Source organism: Jatropha curcas, chromosome 6, assembly GCF_041381405.1.
Source record: "Jatropha curcas cultivar XTBG-Jc1 chromosome 6, XTBG_Jcur_1.0, whole genome shotgun sequence".
NCBI classification, from domain to species: Eukaryota; Viridiplantae; Streptophyta; class Magnoliopsida; order Malpighiales; family Euphorbiaceae; genus Jatropha; species Jatropha curcas.
In genome coordinates, this window is record NC_143156.1 from 19,958,792 (window position 1) to 19,972,295 (window position 13,504).

Consider the following 13,504-nt stretch of genomic DNA (forward strand, 5'->3'; position numbering starts at 1 on the left):
TCTCGGGCCCCCTATTTGGTGGTCTCTAAATCCCTCCTAGTAATGTCAACCTCCACGTTGGAGTGGTACTATTAGTTGAAGGTATTACAAATCTCATCCCAAGTCCTCTCCTTAGCGTTGTATAGGGCGACAAACCAGCGGAAAGCAGCATCAGTAAGAGACTGCTGGAACAACTGAGTAAGGATCTCATTGTTTATGCCGAGAGGAGTGAGGGCACCCATGTACATCTTTAGATAAGTCTTGGGGCATGTGGTGTCATCAAATTTGTCCATGGCAGGCATCTTGAACTTGGCGGGCAGCCTGGCCTCTAGAAAGAGTGGGACAGAATCAACATCGATAAGATCCTCATATTTCTTAATTCTCTTGAGGAACTTCTCGAAGGAGTCCATTTTCTCCATCATCTTTTAGACCTTGGGAGAGGCAGAATCCTCCCCTATCTAGCTCGGGGTGGCAGTAGCATTAGAAGTGGCCCCTACCTCAGGAACCAACCCTCGGGCAGTCTGATCGCCATTGGGTTGAGCACTAGGTTGCTCATTAGATCCTCAAGTCTGATTCGGAGGGACATTATCATTCTGGCTGACAGTTATCAGAGTCCTTGCTTCCCCCAAAATGGTCTCTCGCTGAGGGGTGATAGTATTCTGAAGGGAGTTGTTTTGTTTAGTTAGCATAGTCCGGAAGCAGGTCTCTTGCTCCCAGAGCATTTCTTCCATAATAGCCCTAAGATCAGTAGGTGAAGCCATCGTCGATATTGTTCTCTGGAAGAAGCAAACAAAGGAGGCATCAGTATACGACTATGGCCATGCTTCAAAACATGCATTGTTTAAGGTTTTACTAACTAAGGTCGGTATTTGGGGTCTTTAGGGAAATATTGAGGTGCTTAGGTTGGTGTTTAAGGATTCTGGTAAAAAGGAAGCAATGCACGAGCCAAGATTTGAGGGCGTGACTCGGGCCTTGTCCCCAGTTTGGGAATAATAAGAGTTAGGTCTGGTTTAAGGCTTTTGTGAGTAAGGATGCTCAGGTCGGTGCTTGAGGCTTTAGGTTTTGAGGGTGCTCAGGTTAGTGTTTGAGGCTTTTGGGATTTTGAGATGCTCATTCAGTGTTTGAGGCTTTTTAGGGAATTTTGAGATTCTCATGTCAGTGTTCTAGGCTTTTGATAATGTTGAGATGCTCAAGTCAATGCTTGAGGCTTTTAGTAAGGTTGAGGTACTCAGGTCAGTGTTTGAGGCTTTCGATAAAGGGAAGCAATGCACGAGCCAAGATTTGAGGACGTGACTCAGGCATTACCCCCAGTTTGGGGATAATAAGTGCTTAGGTCTAGTTTAAGGCTTTTGTAAGTAAGGATGCTCAGGTCAGTGTTTGAGGCTTTGGGTTTTGATACAGGTGTTCAGGTCAATGCTTGAGGCTTTTGGTAAAGGGAAGCAATGCATGAGCCAAGATTTGTGGACATAACTTGAGCATTGCCTCCAGTTTGGGGATAATAAGTGTTTAGGTCTAGTTTAAGGCTTTTTGTGAGTAAGGATGCTCAGGTCGGTGCTTGAAGCTTTGGGATTGATACAGGTCCTTAGTTCAGTTTTTGATGCTTTTAGTAAGGTTGGGGTGCTCAGGTCGGCGTTTGAGGCTTTTTCTAAAGGGAAGCAATGCACGAGCCAAGATTTGAGGACATGACTCGGGCATTGCCCCTAGTTTGGGGATAATAAGTGCTTATGTCTTGTTTAAGGCTTTTGTGAGTAAGGATGCTCAGGTCGGTGTTTGAGGCTTTAGGTTTTGAGGGTGTTCAGGTCAGTGTTTGAGGCTTTTGGTAAGGTTAGGGTGCTTAGGTCAGTGTTTAAGGCTTTTGGTATTTTGAGGTTGCTCAAGTTAGTGTTTGGGACTTAGGATAGTGGAAAGCAATGCACAAGTCAATATTTAAGGGCATGACTCAGGCATTACCCCCAGTTTAAGGATTGTGTCTAATTTAAGGCTTTTTGGTAAATAAGGGTGCTCAGGTCAGTGTTTGAGGCTTTTGGTAATTTGAGTAGTGCTTAGGTTGGTGTTTGAGACTTTTGGATAGGAAGAAGCAATCCATGAGCCAAGATTTGAAGGCATGACTCCACATTGCTCCCAGTTCAGGAATTATGAGTGCTTATGTCTGATTTAAGGCTTTTTTGGTAAATAAGGATGCTCAGGTCAGTGTTTGAGGCTTTTGGGATAGGGGGAAGCTTTAGTCGGGCACATTTCCTCGGGTAAGGACTGGTGTTTGGTATTTAGACCACTAGTTGGTGTTTAGGTTGGCCACTGGATGGTAGTTAGATTTGACTACTGGTTGGTGTTTAGGCTGACCACTGGTTTGTGCTTAGGTTTTACCACTGGTTGGTGCTTATGTTGACCACTGGTTGTTGCTTAGGTTTTACCACTGGTTGGTGCTTAGGTTTTACCACTGATTGGTGTTTAGGTTTGACCACTAGTTGGTGCTTAGGTTTTACCATAAGTTGGTGCTTAGGTTTGACCACTAGTTAGTGCTTGTGGTTTGACCATTGGTTGGTGCTTATGGTTGAAGGATTACTCTTGGTCCATAACATGAGATGCTTGAGTGCATGAATGTTATGCCAAAATGGTTTCATGATGTTGGGTGCATACAATCCTAGGGATCGGATCTAGGGTCATTACATGCTTTTAGTGGATTGGTTTAAGGGTCCCATCCGCTAAAGTTGGAATATAGCTCGTCATTTGACCATGTATCAAATAGAATGATCGGTAAGCCAAATCGTTTATCCTACTATAAGGAACGGAGGTGCGCAAGATCGGGTGAGTAGCTTTCTCGGCCCAGGCAACGCTAAGGAAGATTTCCCCTAAGTGATAATAGCAACTCGGTTTGCTTAATTCTAATGATGGGAAAGGATCCCAAATGATGCACCTGAATGTATGCAAAGGCGATTTCTTAACTAGACCAAAACTAGAGATTCCAAGCCTACTCGGTAGTCCTCTTACTACATTTTTTAGTTTGAAAATGTTTGAGTCCCCAGCAGAGTCACCAGCTGTGAGCCCCGCTTCCGAGTGCTATGAGAAAGACCCGAAGGACGGAGTCGATCCAAACAGGCCCATTGGTCACTTCATCACGAAAACTAGGAGGAACTCTTTACGGTTCCTTTTTATTTGATTACATTGATTGTGGCTCGGTTCAGAGCTTAAGTGTGTCGAGTTGGCTCTTTGGAGCACTTTGACAGGTGTGTGATGTGTTAGAGTCACCACCTTAATTTGTTTTTGTTTTCAAGGAAAGATTAAGGACAAAATCCCGTGTTGGACTCCATTTTTAGTTTGCCTTTTAGGATAAAAGTGCTAGCCTCGAATCATTAGGTTCAGGGACTAGGTTTTCAGCTTCTTTCGAATGAATCAACATTTTAGGTCATAATTAAAAAATCAAAAGCTTTATGTTGCATGAATGTCAGTTTATCGATGCATGAACATACTTAAAATGCATGGCAATATAAAAAATATAGTGCATTGAAAGTAATAAAAGGAATAAAGGGTGTAATTTAGAGGGGAGCCTGACTCTATCCTCGTTTATCAAGGATTCTAGGTTGTGCGACACATTCCTTAAATCCCGATCGGTTAGTTTGGTCGGGGGCCCGCTACCTAGGCTGAAATCCATAGGTATGCCATTGTACCTCGTTTGTATGAGGATCAAGGGGCACAAAGTTCTACCGTCCATTAGGATGGTAGGGTTTTGATGGTGCCACTCGGGGAGTGGGCTTACGGGTTGCCAGTCAGACCGGGCTTTGGTTTGAAAATTGTTTCTATAGTTTTGTCGGATGGATCGGGCTTTGTGTGCCATGTGGATCGGGGTTAAAGCATGCAAAGTGCCAGACGAATCAGGCTTGACAGTTTATCAGATGCCTGACAGACCGGGCTTAATTGATAAAGTTTTGAGTTTGAATTATTTATACCCCCGTGCTTGTGATGCAGCCGGATCGGAGCTCCGCAGTTGGTAATAGACCAAAGAGGCTGAGTCTCTCTCCAAATAAGTTAAGGCAGGGCACAAGGACCCAAGTTATAGTCTTATATTTATACTAGTGTTAATTGACAGATTATTAATTAATTCTTAAATTAAGTAATAATTAATCAACTAACTAATAGCTTTGGTCTAAGGAAGACCAAAGTGTGATTAAAAGTCGAAAGGATCGACTTTTGAGTACCAAGTCGAGCTTAACTCAAATAAAGAAGAAGAGCAAAGTCGGACTATATTGCCTTAGAATCATTAAAAGGGAGAATGAGAGTCGTTGATGCTTGAGAACGCTCGATCAAGCAATAAGAGGTGTGGAATGAAAGAGAGGAATGCCATATTTATAGGCCAAGGGACATTAAGCCAGGCAAAAAATGATTCTGAAGTCCTCCAGATCGGCACCGATATGCCCCTAATCGATGCTAATTAAGAGTCCTGCCGCACTATGGATCGGTGCTAATCAAAGGGAGATCGGCGTTGATAGGGCCATTTATCAAAGTGCCTCTACCCTTTGACTTCAGGGTTTTCATGCTTCCAGAGGTTGGTTCTAGGCCCAAACCACATCCGATCGAGCTGATTCTCACACCGACCTTGGCGGAATTTCCTAGAGCCTGGTGCTGAAATCATGGTCAACACTTGCTTATTTTCTACCCCTAACCCTGTCTTATTCTGTAGGTGTCTATTGACAACTATAATAAGGTGTGCCAGCTGTACGAGGTAGCGCGCTTAAAGTTGGCGGTGGCAAGGCTTTCGGATGAGCATGTATATATAAATATAAACAATACAACACAAGAGAAAATATGCTATGCATATGCCATATATGCATGAAATGCATTTACTGATGCTTATGTATGCAGAGAGCTAGCATGGCACCTCCTGCTGGCTGGGGTAGAGGGACGCAGCGCGGCAGGCATGCTGGTCGCAAAGCTAGACGCAGGCAGGTGGTCATTAAAGAGGTCGAGGAGACCAGCAGTGACGATTCAAAAGAGACGGCTTCCAACATGTCTTGAGTTGGCTGCCCCAGTCTTCTAGCTAGTGGTGTGGGCCACTGTGCTGTGGCTTGCACCACACGTAGTGGCATGCGCGTAATACTGCAGTGGCAACCAGTTGTCAACTTGTCCTTTTATTTTCTTGCTATAAAAGCCCATAAAACGTTTGTTCATTATAAAAGTTCTTTCTTCTCATTCAAGACGAACTCTTCACTCAAAAACTTCCCTGAACTCTTCATTTCTTCTTCATTTTTCATTGATCTACCCTTGGCACCTGCTTTTGAAGCATTATTCCATAGTTTTAGCCGTGAGGATTGGGATTTGCTGACACCATTCAAACTCAACGGGCTAAGCTACTACCAAAACATTCGGGTTCAACTTGGATTGCTGCAATGGTTGATAAACCACTTTTATCTTTCAAACAACTTACTCTGCCATAAATGACTTCGAGATCTGCCCGTTGTTTGAAGAATTCAGTATCATTTCTGGAGAATACCCGTGGTGGAAGAAGTTCCTATAATGCCTTGGTTGGATATAGTCCCTACTTCACTAATACTGTCTGTTTTCGGTTTCTCAGCTTACGAGATTCCATCACATGACTTCGGAGCTGATGTCGTGCCCCTGCAACCGCTTGTAGATTGTGCAATGAGTACGGACCACACTAGCCCGTACTAGTCTTCACTTGTTTGCTTTTGCATTATTAGTCAGTACTTGCTACTTAATGAAATCGATGGCTACAGTAGCCTCAGGCTGGTGCCCATAGTCGAGCAGATGGCTAGGCGTCAAATGCCATTTCCACTTATTTTGGCTGAAACATTTATTTGGCTGGGAGAGCATGCTCGGGACCCTAGCTCAGTACTTGGTCCGATGGGAGTCCACTTCTTCTGCAAGTAAATGCATTTTTCTTTTTTCTTGTACTTTCTCTTTCTTTATTTTATATATATATATATATATATATATATATATATATATATATGTATATATATATATATATATATATACATATATATATATATACATATATATATATACGCTTTAACTTTTGCTTAAGCCTCCCTTTGCTTTATTTTATATATATATATATATATATATATAAAATATATATACATATATATATATATATACATATATATATATATACGCTTTAACTTTTGCTTAAGCCTCCCTTTGCAGTTTTTCGACTTAACTAGCTTTTCTTTTTTATTTAATTGATTTTTTTTTTGTAGTTGTGGCCTTTGAGAAGCTACAAGTGATGGACCCATCATTGGACCATCTGATGTTCGATTATAGACTGTAAATCTATGTCCGTCGTCAGCACCATTTGACTGGCGAGACTGTCAAAGACTGGACTGCTATTTTTCAAGATCTTACCTCCAAGGAAGTCAGATGGACTTACCCCTGGTGGTACATAGAGCGAGTCAAAGTTTCTTCTTATATGCTCCGTGTGCCCCTATGTGGCTTGACCATAGTGGTGGCTTATTATCCTAATCGAGTAGCTAGGTAACACGGTCATCACTAGGCTGTCCCTGATTACACGCGATTCGAGGCCAGCCTTATTACCCATCGATTTCTGTCTCGCTTTATTTCCAGTTGGCCTAGTCGCACAACTGTACCCATTTTTAATGTGGTTGATACTTCTTCCTTAGACTTGTACCACTCTTAACTGCAGGCTTATTCTAGAGTCAGTGCTTATTCGGAGGCGGCTCATCTGTTGACAGCTAGATTTCTGTTAGGACCCAGCATGTAGATGCTCCTATCCTGCTTTTTAATGAAATGTACTAGAAAATTATTGATAGTAAAATTATATGAATGTATACACTTATTATGAATGAAATGTCTTTTTGCTTGAAAATGCTTGATATAGCTCTTGCTATTCTATTACATCAAAGTAAATTCACAACATTTGCATGTTAACATAAACCTAGTACAACACGCTTTAAAGTTAATAAGAACACAAAAGGTGAATTTATTAATTGGGCTTTTCCATAAACATTTCAAGCTATATATAAAATTTCTTCAGCCTATTCGAATTGATAGGTTCGGTAAATTCATTGCCTTCCATATCTGATAGCTTCACTGCACCATTGGAAAACATTCTCTTAATAAAAAACGGGCCTTCCCAGTTAGGCTTGAACTTCCCCCTTGGGTCATGAGTGTTTGGCCGCATATGTTTCAAAACCAAATCCCATACTTTTAGTAGCTTCAGATGAACTCTTTTGTTGAACTGCTTGGCTATTCTCCTTTAATAAAGCTGATCCATGAATCTGGCATTAAGCCTTTTTCCATCTAGGAGTGCTAATTCTTGATGGTGATTTTTTGCCCATTGACATTCTGAAATCATAGATTCCATCATTATGCGCAAGGTTGCACTTCTATTTTTGTTGGTAGTACAACTTCCATTCCGTAGACTAGAGAATAAGGGGTTGCCCCATTCGCAGATTTGGCTGTGGTCCGATAACCCCACAAAGCATACTGAAGCTTGCTTGCCCAATCATGATGGTTTTCTACCATTTTCCTCAATCTCTTCTTGATGTTTTTGTTTACAACTTCCACTGCACATTTGCTTGTGGTTTGTAAGGTGAAGATTTATGATGTTCAATTCCATACTTCTCTAATAGAGTCTTTTACTTCTGCTTGAAATTGAACTCCATTATTTCTCACTATATGATGGGGGATTCCATATCTGCGGATCAGGTTCTTTTCAATGAATTTAGCCATTTCCTTGGCGCTAATGTTTTTAAAAGATTCTGCTTGGATCCATCTTGAAAAATAGTCCACTGCAACCACTATAAACTCGTGTCCATTAGAAGTAGGTGGTGAAATCTTGTCAATGATACCTATTCCCCAATCTGCGAATGCCCATGGCGAAATAGAAGGATGTAATTTTGAAGGTGGATTGTGATTTAGGTCTCCGTGAATTTGACATTCCAAGCACCTTTTCACAAGAGAAATACAATCTCTTTCCATTGCCAATCAGAAGAAACCCTATCTGAGAATTTTCTTAGCTAGCACTTTTTCATTCATGTGGGTGCCGCAAACCCCTGCATGAATCTATTCCATAATCCCTTCAACTTCTTTCTTCGATACGCATCTTAACAATATCCTATCTAACATTGTTTTGTACAACTGGCCATCCAAGACAGCAAATTGTAGTGCTAGACGTTGTATAGCTCTTCTATCGTCTCTAATAACTGAATCGAGGTATACCCTTTTAGTCATCCATGGTTCAATGATCTGTTGTAGTGTATGACTAAAAGGGTGTACCCCGATTTAGTGACAGCAGCAAAATCTATCGGCGTGATCATCATCTTGCCGAACGGCAGATGGAATGTATGTGCGGTGTCCATCCACCGCTCCATAACGGCCAGTATGCTAGACGGTAGAGTCCGCTGATAGGCTTTTTTGCAGTGTACGAAATCACAACAAGTAATAAAGAATGAGTAGAGTATCGTTCCAAGAGGATTGTATACCAATTATCAAAATTGTGTTAACCTACTATTATTTAAACGATAATAAGAAGAATATAATCTAAGAATTTAAATTAAAAGAAATAGAAGAGAATAAAAAAAAATCAAGCAAGAATATTTGATGAAAAGAAATCAAGGATTAAAAGCTACTAGGGATTTTGACTTCACTTAGTTCTATCCAATTTATTGTATTAGTTTGATAATCAATTTTAATTGTTCAAGTAGGAAGAACAACTCTAAAATCACTAAAAAGCTCTCCCGATGTATTGCTAGCTATTTTTAACCTAGTCTAATTACCTATCTTCCAATAGCGTAATCAAACATGAATTAAATCATTAAGTTTTATGGTTTGTTTGTGAATTCATAACCTAAGATAGTTAACTTATGAAAATCCCCATGAGTCAAACCATATAGATTCAGCATCAAGTTATTATTCTCATGTAATTTATTGCCTTTTTCATATCAAAAACCCTTCTCTCGATTAATGAAATAAATCAATCTAGGGAAGAAATTCTGTCTGGAAGCATTAAGTTCGATAATAAATTATACTTTGAATAAAGAAAAGCAAATCTAATGTTATAAATTGGAATAGAGATTAAGCTACATTAAATCCCTAATATGATAATTTAGTTCAACATAGTAATTAAATAAAATTCAATTAAACTTATAAATAATCTCATAAAGAATAATAAAAAAAAAGAGTTTAAAAATAAAAACTAGTCAACAATGAACTTGAGCGGCTTCCTTGAATCTTGACACCAATCATGAGCACTTGAAATCTTAAAGAAAGAAAACTAACTAGAGCACAAGAGACTTCGAGATAAAAAAAGACTCCCTTTAACGTAGTTGATCTGTAACGCCCTAATTTTTCTGTGTCTGAAATAGTAGTTTAACCGGTCTGTGAATAGTACGAATGATCCGGGAGTCATTATTATTTTGGTCCGAAAAAGTTATGATATATGTTTTATATTTTTTTTCAATATTTTTGGAGCATGTATGCATGGTTTTTATGGGTAGAAAATAAGTAATGAATATTTTTGGAGAATTTAAATAATTAGTAAATAGTGAATTATGGTGTTATGGTGTTATATTAATTAAGGAAATTTGAGGAATTATTTTTGAGGATTAAATTTGAGAATTTTGTGGAGAAAAACAATATTTTGAAGGAATTTAGTTGGAGAATATTTTTAGCCTTTAGATTAGATTACTATTGACTAAATCCTAGCCGTCCAATTATAGGAAAAGACCAAAACACCCTCAGTTGCTTTATAAAAGTCAACCTCAATTATTTGAGCAACCACTTTCTCTTCTTCTTCTTCTTTTCAACGCCAACTTCCTCTCCTTCTTCTCTTTGTTTTTCTTCAACTTCTACTTGCTAAATCCACCAAATTCACCTCATCCAACTTGATTTAAGTAATTAATCTTAGAGAGTGAAGCTAGAGAAGTGATTTTTTGTGACTAATTTCAAGAAATTTGGAGATTTTCCTACTTGGGTCAAAGGGTGGAGAACCTTCTACCAAAGAGAAGGGCAAAGCTAAGCCTTAAAGAGTTTGATTTAAGCTTGTTAAAGCTTGTGTTTAAGGTTAGTGTTCATAAACACACTTACCTTGTTTGTTTGTTTTTTTTTTTATTTGTGAAGTTTATGCTACTTTGTGAAAATTGGAAATTTGGTATGAAATGATTTGTTTATTGAACCTTAGTTATACAAATGTGTTCTTGGGTGTTTTCTAAGCATACCTATATTTTGAATTGATGAGTGTTTAGTATGTGGTAGAAATCTCTCCCTTATATCTTTTGTCTTGCATGTTCTTTTTCATGGTTAAAGTAAGCTGAAATTGAGAAAATATGTTATTGGGTGAGATTAAGGACTATTTTTCGATCCTTTTTATTTTTCCATTTGTATCTGAGCCCTTCATGAAAGTTGTAGGTCTACTTCTTAGCTTTCCAATCCATCCTCTTGTGTCCAATTTGGACATATATAGCTCAACTTATGGCTGAAACACCCAAACTGACTCTAAAGGAGGAAATTCCTCCCCTTGGTTTTTCATTAAGAGGCCGAACCACCCTAGGGTGGTAATGCTTACTTAATTTCTTTTTATGATATGCTATATATATGATATAAGTATGATTATTTTGATTACTTTCATATGTTTAAAGTTTATGAAAAATGGATACTTAAAATGTATGTGTTTTGAATTTTAAATAAGGAAAGTATGATTTTATATAATAAGAAATTACTTATGATAAATTTCATTGTGACTTTAAGAAAGTTTTAAAAGAAAATGAATTTATGAGAAATTTCCTATGTTAAGTAATTATATTTAAGTATGAAGTTTTCATGATTTACTTAAGTTCTAAAGTAAGCTTCCATTACGATTTCAAAAAGACTATGGAATAAGACAAGTTTTATGAGAAGTGTTATGAATTAAGAATTAAAACAAGGGTTTTGGGCTCTAATATACTTGGTGTGAATTTGATGCATGATTTGATTTTATTATGTAAGATGTTCGCGACCTAAGGCCATTATGAATAAGTTGGCGACCTAAGGCCAATATGAATAAGATGGCGACCAAGGCCATTATGAATAAGATGGCGACCTAAGGCCGCTATGAATAAGATATGAAAATCTATTTGCTTCTCTTTCTCCTAAGTGTATACGAGCCCTTAGAAAATATTTTTAAGTCAATTAAACGAATGAGATTACAATATTTTAGCAAACCTTACTTTGGAATTAATGATTATGTTATCAAATGAATTTTCAAAGCATGATATTTCAGTACATGGTTTTAAAATAAATAGTATATGTACTGGTATAATAAATGTTCAAGTAATGAATTTATGACTTGGAAGAATTAAATTATTTATGTTATTAATTATAAGTTTATTTGATATCTCTTTTGCTATAAATGTAAATGTATGTTGAAATTTAATGATTTTATGATTGTAAATAATTTTATGAAATTTGTATTTTAAGTAAGTTGCCATCACATCTTTGATAAGTATGTGAATTATGAGCACCATTGAGTTTTATACTCAGCGCGTTGATTTTATCATGCGCAGGTTAAAGACCGTGGTTGCTGCTTGAAAACTAGAAGAGTAGCATCAGAGCAGAAGAGACTACTGTGGTAGTAGTAGATTGAGATTTATGTAATTAAGAATTATGGCATGTGTAATTATTACATTTTCAGAGATTATGTTATTTGAATTATAACTTAAGCATGTAATTATCAATTATGTTGGCGTATATATTTGGAGATAAGCATAAGATTTATTAAATGATTTAATATAAAATATTTTAAGATAGTTGGTATGATTAGTTTATTAAGACTTGATATATATAATGAATGCAGTTAATTGATAAATATTAAAATGTTATTGAGGATTTATATAGTTATGAAGGTATAGAAGTGTTGTTGTGTTATTATGATTATTTGGAGATGTTGGGAGTTTGGAGTTTAATTGGGAGTGTTTTGTATTCACATGTTTGGCGAGCTTAGTTTTTAAAGGGAAATTGTTACAATATTTCTATACGATTTTTCCCAATCTATATAGAAAAAAAAAAAGATGAAAACGAAATGAAATGATATTATAAAAAAATTATTACTCGATAAACTTGTGAATACTCAATTACTTCTAATTCATAATCTAATTTTCTGATCTATATGTTAAGTTAGGACGGTATCTTCGGCACCGAATGTGGCATCCGCCGTCGGGTCTCTCGTGACTAGGCAGTGGGTGTTACACATGTAACATCCCTTCCCGGTCCACCCGTTAACTCAAATGAACCGAGCCGAGACGTTACAAACTGGTTAACTTTATGGTCTGACATGCTGAAATCATAATGTATATTGAATATAATATCATGCTGATGTTGTTTACAATAATAATGTAATTTATATTTACAAGACATGATACTAGTGTCAAATGAAATGGGCCCAACTGTGTGCCCTGTACAAGCCATAAAAAGGGTAGACAAAAGATACACATCCAAATGAGTAGCTACCCTGAAGACTGAGTCTTCTACAGATGAACTGCAGCAGTTGCAAGCTGACTCTCTACGGTCCAATCTCAAAACCTGCGAGTTAAATAGGTAACTCGCTGAGCAAATAAAGCTCAGTGGATATCTCAACATATAAAGAAACAATTAAGCACATACATAGATAAAAATGAGCATGTAAATGCATATGGATAACTAAACATATAAGCGCATATAGCATGATCCTTTCCTTATACCTTGATTATCTTTCGTTGAAATGTTATGTCAAGATATTTGTATGGCTCCATAAGGTTATAGTGAAACCGAAGTGATAAGAAAAACTGTATGAAACTGGATGAATACTATATACTTGGCTGCTATGGCCCATATATATAATCATATCCACTCAACGGCCTGTAGCCGGAGTACCAAACTGTATGGGGTGCAGATCTGCTATCCTATGTCGCGACATAGCCTTATCTACATGGTTTCTACCGAACCTCAATGGAGCATAATGTTGGTATGTCAATGATATAACACAACATCATATTCATAGTTCATAACTTCATAAATCATAATGTTTATTTGATTTCACATCATTTGTATGCTTGCATGTTGTTTTGATACATGATTTAATGTTGTATTTTTGTTGTAAAATGATTGGAGGCATACAAGTTGAGCAAAGGAATCCAATTGCATAGAAAATAAAATCCAAAAATGCATGAAAACACAAGTCGCGAGCGCGCCTTACAAAGTCGCGAGCGCGTAATGCACACCTGAAGGTCAGTGAGTTTCCAGGTGAAAGTCGCGAGCGCGCAGTGCAAAGTCGCGAGCGCGTAAAGTGCAAAATGAGAGTCAGTGTGTTATCCGGCATAAGTCGCTAGCGCGCAGTGCAAAGTTGCGAGTGCGTAAAGTACCAAATGAGAGTCAGAGAGTTTCAGGTGAAAGTCGCGAGCGTGCAAATGAAAGTCGCGAGCGCGTAATGTGCAAAATGAGAGTCAGTGAGTTTCAGGCACAAGTCGCGAGCTTGTCATGCAATTCGCGCGCGCGCGTCGCGTTTTCGAGCCTGCACAGTCTGTACTCTTTTGGTCAT